We start from the raw sequence: 7,192 nt of genomic DNA, 5'->3' as shown, positions 1-7,192 counted from the left end.
ACTGGCCCTCATATGTGGGATCCGAACCGTGGCCCTCTGGCATCCCAAGCCAGTTCTTAACCATTGTGCGACTCGGCCGGCCCTTCTCAGCACTTTTAAAAATGGAATTATTATTATTATTATCAGTTATAAAAGCTGACTTATTATTATTTTTAAAAAATATATATTAAGGAAAGAAACTGGTGGGCAGCTTTCTGGATACATTTTGTATTTCCCTTGCTCTGATCAGAGTACTCTAAAAATAAAAACCATTAAAATTTGTTAAAACCACTTTCCACTTTGAAAAAATCAAAACTTTATCAAGACTGTAGGTGCACGGATGATCTTTATATTTTGTGTTTCACTTTTTTCCATCTGTACCCAGGAAATTTCCATGTGCTGTAGCTTATTGTTTTGACTAATGTTGCTTTTATTTCCTTCATTCTTTGTCTCCCCTCAGCCACTCCCAACTCAGGTCCTCATTACCTCTTTCATGTTGAATTGAATCAGCTGCTAGACTGATCTTCTTATCTCTAGTCTCATTTCCTTTCAAAACATTATTGAAAAATATTTGAGCTCTTCAGCAATATTTTCAGTCCCCCTCCCTCTAGCACATGGTAAAGCTGCACTGTTCTGTCCCTGTGTAAAATGTGAGATGTGACATGTGTCACTTGGTGGGAACTTATTGGAGCAAAGGCTCAAGGCACCATGTCCCCTACCCCTTCATTGTTGCTGGTGATGGTCATGTGTGAAGGCTGTACCAATCAAAGAACTTGAATGGAGATAAAATGGAATAGCAATCGTCCCCACCCTAAACCCAAGACAAACCAAGTCTGATACCCAAGGCTTTTTATGAGCTGGCCTCTAACTGTTAAAAGTAATCCAAGAGTTTAATAATATGACAAATTTTTAAAATATGAAAATATGTAAATTTCCTAACTATAATATGATAATATAATATAATATAATATAATATAATATAATATAATATAATATGATATGGTATAATAGACTTTTCAGGTATAATATCAACATTTCCTCTTTCTCACTATACTCCATAATTATGCTATTTATACAATATTTAAATAATGCCAGTTTCTAAGCCTTCGGCAAATTTAACTCAATATAGATTTTCCCTTAACAGTTGACTGTTTACATTCAGTTTGTATAATCTGTCTTAATTCAGCCAACTAACATTTATTGAGATGTAACGACAGGCACCTAAAACTTTAGTGCTCATAGCAATCAGTGGGATAAGCATTTACATTGACAAACAGAAGGAACTGTGTTTGAGGGTCACCAAGAGGTAGGTGGGGAATTCTGCATGGGGCAGTTACTAGTTGCATCACCTGAGACATGGTTACCAAGCATTCTGAATCTTAAATCTTTCATTTATAGAGTGAGGATGACAATCCCTACCACAGACAGTTGTGAGGTTTAAATTAAATCATATGTTTACAGTGCTTGGCATAGAGATAGAGCTATCATTACTGGTTCCCGTCAGTCTATTGCAGATGAAAAAACAGAGTCTCCGAGTTGAACCCCAAATGGGTTTCTATACTTTCCCAGGTTTTAGCCTTTCAGGCTTCATACATTCTAGGTTGATTTAAATTAAATTTCCCTTCCAAATTATCATTTTCTTCACTTCCTTTTCTTTAATCTTCAGTATCAATGAATGAGAGTGACACTACTGCTGTGTTTGGGAGAGGGGAGGCTGTGAGGTGGCAGATACAGATGAGAGCTTGCAAAGCCTCCTCTGGGTCACCTGGGGTCCTTAGGTGATGACTTGGAAAGTACTGCTAGAAGCATCCCTGGTCTTTTCTAAATGATGTGTATCCTGTCTATTCCACACAACTACTTTAGGAAAGCAGTTTCTTGTGACTACAGATAAAAAACCAAACCACCACCACCAACAACAACAACAAAAACCTCTGCAAATTCAGGCTCATAAATGTGTGGTTTTGTAATCATCTCAAGGCAATATATTAGGGCAACTTGGGAGTTGTTAGTAGTTCAGAAAAATAAAGAGCCCAGATACTTCTTAATGTTCCTGTCATGTTGTCAGTTGTCTTTTCTTAACTCCAGAGATTTTGAAGAGATAAGAATTGGTTTCTGGTAATGTCATACAGTTTTTGGAATGTAGGATGTATCCTTGTTGCTTAGAGAATCGTTTCTTCTTGAACAAGAAAATGTCAGCATTTTTAGTGGTGGGACCCAAATATCTCATTTAAGTCTTTACCTTTTAGGAACTGTTATGTAATAATACAAATTATGTTCAGCAAAACAATGTAAAAGCATAGGAAAATGCTAATTATATACATGAGGTAGTGAAAACATGCTAAAATTGTATGGTTGCTGAACTTATCATGATCAGTTCTTTAGGTTTGTACATGTTGAATAACTAGGGTGTTGTATACCTGAAACTAGTGTAATATTGTATGTTAGCTATATTTTAATTAAAATATTAAAAATATATGCAATCTGAGAATGATTTGTAAGAAAAAACAATCTGCAGGTATTTACATGGATACACAGCAAGGTGTTAATGTGGACACCTCTGAAGACTGATGTTAGGGGACCTTTATTTTATATTTCTTAATTTGTAGTAGTTTCTAAAGTTTCTATAATAAACCACATATTTTTATGGCTATTATAAATGTAATTATTTATATATGTGTATATATGAAATTTATCTATTTTGCCTATATCTGAAATTGATCACATTATTGAACTCCTATTAGTTCTTAATAGTACTATCATTTCTCGGTTGATATTATGTAGCAGCCCAGCAACTTGTTAAATAATAGTTAATAACCGCTTGTTAGTTCTGATTTTGAAAAGAAATTCACTAATATTTCACTATAAGTACATTAGCTCTCCTTTTTACATAAACATAATTTATTAAGTTACAGTAGTCATTTTTAGACTTATATACCAATTGCCTACTTGGTTTCCTAAGGAAACTTATATACCAAGTTTCCTACTTGGAGTGCCTTGCCAGAAACTGTTAATTATTGTGCTGGAGACTGCTCATTTTTCTGTAATTCTTTCTCCTCTACTTGTTTTTACTAGTAGAACCCCCTGAGTTGCAGCTGAGCACCTGGCTCTCCAGCTAGAGGCCATGTTAGCTGTTAAGTTTTGTCCAGTGTGATGGGAGTAGAAGTGATGTCTTCAACTTCTGTATCATGTTATTATAAGAAAGCAGTTTGCTTTCTACTCTCTTTTCCCTATCTGCTGACTGGAATTGGGTAACAACAGGGTCTGCTGCTTCAGATTCACGATGGAAGCTACTTGGGAGGATGTGGCAACAACTAATACTACTACAAGTGTCTAATCTATGTGTCCAAAGCCACACACTTCATATCTTAACTTCTAACGCCTCTTTCCTCACATCCTCTCTTCCCTGGAACTCCCTGCTGTTATGAAGTAGACTTAAACTACAACACGTAATCCACTCAGAAAAACCTGTCCCCATATTTTCACAATATATCTCCAATCCAACTACTTCTTAAGATGTCCCTCCTTGGACCAAACTAGTCCGATCTTCTCCTAGCTGTGCTCCTGTTTTTATTCTGTGGTTTATAATGTGTTCCCCACACAGCAGAATGCCTTTTGAAAATGGAAGTCATATTACATCACTTCTGCTTAAAACCCTCTAATTGGCGTCCTTCAACACTTAAAATCCTGGCAAGAAAGTTCCTGAGAGATCTGGCCTCTGCCTTCTTCTCTGGCTACATCGCATATCCTTTTCTTCCTACCCCACTCCCATCTATGAATATTGGCTTTCCTATGGCCCCCAAGACACACTGTCCTCATTCTTACTTTGGAAACTTTATATAATGTTTCTTGCCTGCAAAATTCTTCTTTCAAATATTCTCTCAGCAAGTTCCTCTACCTCATTCGAACTTTTCTGAGTTTTTACTCACTTGCCTTTTAAAACAGCTGCTTCTTTCTTTGACACTTTTCACTCACCCTGTTATAGTTTTGCTCATACCACTTAGAATTACCTGAAATAAGAGTGTTTATTCTTTTACTTGTTTTATATATTTAGTATCTTTCTCTCCTCGTATACTGTAAAGTCCATTATGACATGGATGTTATATAGCTTATTCTGTATCCCCAGAACTTAAATAGTACCTCATACATAGTGTTCCAAAATTATTTGTTAATAAGTCAATATTTAATATTACATAAACTTGTCAAACAATTTTATATTTGATCTGTTAATATAATTAATTTATTAATAGATTTTCTATTATTCATTTATTCTTAGGATAAAACTTCTTGTTCGTTTAATTTGATGTTAGATAAAATTTTCTAGTATTTTTATTGAAACTTACAGGATGCTAATTGATAGATTATTATGTTATATTTAAAAGCTTCATAAAATGCAGCCTTCTGCCTTTTCTTATGCCTTAACATTTTCTATAACAGAAATATTATTTGTTCCTTGTAAATGTGAATAAAATAACCCATGAAATTGTTAAAACCAGCATAGTTAATTGAATAATTATTTTATGGCTTTTAAAATCCTTTCATGATTAACAATGTAGACAGGAATTTAATTTCTTATTTTTCAATATTTTCTAGAAAATATTAATTTTGCTGGAAGTTTCAAGTTTAATGGAAATTATATTTTACATAATTTTAGGATGATTTTAATACATATATCCCATATATCCTGTAGTCTTATCCACTTCTTATTCCCAGGGGTGTGTGTGTGTGTGTGTGTGTGTGTGTGTGTGTGTGTGTATGTGTTTTTGTGATAGATTAGCTGAAAGTTACTTCTGCCTGGAAAAACCACAATTTTTCTTAAATCACCTCACATCTTCTCCTCCTTAACTGAATAATTCCTACTTATTCTTTATGTCTCAATTTAAATAGCACTTTCTTAGGGAAGTCACTTTGATTGCCTCAGTTCAATGAGGTTCCAACTGCAACCTACTGTATAGTTAACTCACTGTATAGTTAGTTAACTTCGGTTAACTGTAATCAATTATTGAAAAAAATAAGCAATATAAAACATGCATAAATGATTTGGAAGGGACATATATGGGTTTTTTGGGAGGCTGGCAGTTTTCTATTAATTTGGTGATGTTAAATGAATTTTTACTTAGTGATAATTTATTGAACTGTACAATTATTTCATATAAACTGAAAAATTTTGATGCTATATTTCACAATAAAATGCTGTTTTTTTTAACTCAGTGCACTATTATTTTTTTCATTTCTCTGATGAGAACTTCCCCATAGACCCGGCCACTAAAGACAGACATTTGGGCACTATTGCTGTGGTGATTTGGGGTTATAGAAAACTATTAACTAAGGAAGTAATAAAATTTAAGAAGAGTGAATCTAGAAGTAGGGAAACCAGTTGTGAAGCTATTGCAATAGTTTCCTTGAATCTTTGGAAAAGGTGGAGTTACAGAGACCAGATTTCCTTCATGCCTGATTCAACCAAATCATGAATAAAACATATGAGATAACTGTTTTTGAGGCATAGTTCATCAGATAATAAAGGACAGTCATTCCTGAGAGGCTAGAAACAAATGAGGTGAGGCCTACAGTTACCCAATTGAATTCCTTAATAGTGAGTCGTAGCCCTTCTGTAGGAAGAAAGAAGCCAGGCAGATCCCAGCAGACTCTAGGTTGACAAGATGAAGCTGACCATTTGGGAAAATCAAGGCAATTGGATTTCATGGGGCAAAGTCCTGGCTAGAAGAGAGCTACACAGAGAAAGCTTCTGAGATACACAGAGAGTCACCCTCTATTAGTCAGCGGAGTACTGATCAGCTCATGTATATAAGGACACTATCTGAACAATCCAAAAGGATTAGAGAGAACAGTGCCTAATATTCATACAGGACCTAAAACAGTGCCTGTTACTACCAGCCAGACTGAAACATTTTATGATACATGGGGGTCTGGGTAGATCATGCTAAAGAATCTTGGTTTCTTAGTGTGAAATAATTAGCCCTAGACTAAAGACCGTTCTGGTCCTGCCTAACAAAACTGAAAAGCAAGACACAGTAGGATCTGTTTCTAAATAACTATAACCCAGGAAAATATTAAAAAATATTTATAGTAACACAAAAATATCTAACACCAAACAAGGTGAAATTCATGTCTGGCATCCAATAAAAAATTAGCAGACATTTAGAGAAGCTTAAAAATATGACCCATAATATGTAGAAAAATAATTAAAATATACTTAGAATTTAAACAAATATTAGAATTAGGAGATAAGGACATCATTAGTTATAACTGTATTTCATATGTTCAAAATGTTATGCAGAGCTATAAAACTAAAAAAGATCCAAATCAAATCCCCAAAATAAAAACTACAGTGTCTGAGATAAAGCTTACACCAGATAAAATTGATATCAGATTAGATTTTGAAGAAGGGAATATTAAAAACAGATTAATTTAAATACATAACAACATAAACTTTCTGAGAGGAAAAAGCAAAACAAATGTACAGAACATGAATGATTTATGGGACAATTTCAAGGCAGCCACTATATGTGTAATAGGTGTCTCCAAAAGAGAAGAGAGAGTAGGAGACAGGAAAAAAAATATATTTGAGAAAATAGTAGCTGAAAAATTTGCCAATTTTAAGAAAACCTATAAACCCACAGACCCAAGAAGTTTAACAAATCCCAAGCACAAGGAACATGAAGAAAAGTGTAGCAATACCTAAAATAATTAAAATACAGTAAAACCTTGGATTGCAAGTAACTTGGTTTGTGAGTGTTCACAAGACGAGAAAACGTTTCTAATACATTTTATCTTGGTAAACGAGAGATGTCGTGCAATCTGAGTAGTTTGTTTCCGGAACGAATTATGCTCACAAACCAAGGTATTACTATACTAAAAATATGTGATATAGAGAAAAATCTTAAAATGATCCAGTGGAAAAAAACACAGTACGTACAGAGGAACAAAGTCAAGAATGATAGCAGATTTTTCTTCAAAAAGAATGTAAGAAGACAGTAGAACATCTTTAAAGTACTAAAAGAAAAACAAAAAAAAAGCAGTCTAAAACTAGAATACTATCCCTAATGAAAGTCTTTCAAAAAGGAATGTGAAATTATTTTTATTCATGCAAGAATTCGGGGAATTCAACACCAGTAGACACATACTAAGGAGGTATTTTTTAAAGTTCTTCAGGTAGGGGAAAAGTAATATTTCTCCATGTATTTAAGCATTTTTT

The sequence above is a fragment of the Hipposideros armiger genome, unplaced genomic scaffold (genome assembly GCF_001890085.2).
Source record: "Hipposideros armiger isolate ML-2016 unplaced genomic scaffold, ASM189008v1 scaffold_637, whole genome shotgun sequence".
Classification (NCBI taxonomy): Eukaryota; Metazoa; Chordata; class Mammalia; order Chiroptera; family Hipposideridae; genus Hipposideros; species Hipposideros armiger.
Note: the sequence above shows the minus strand (reverse complement) of the source record.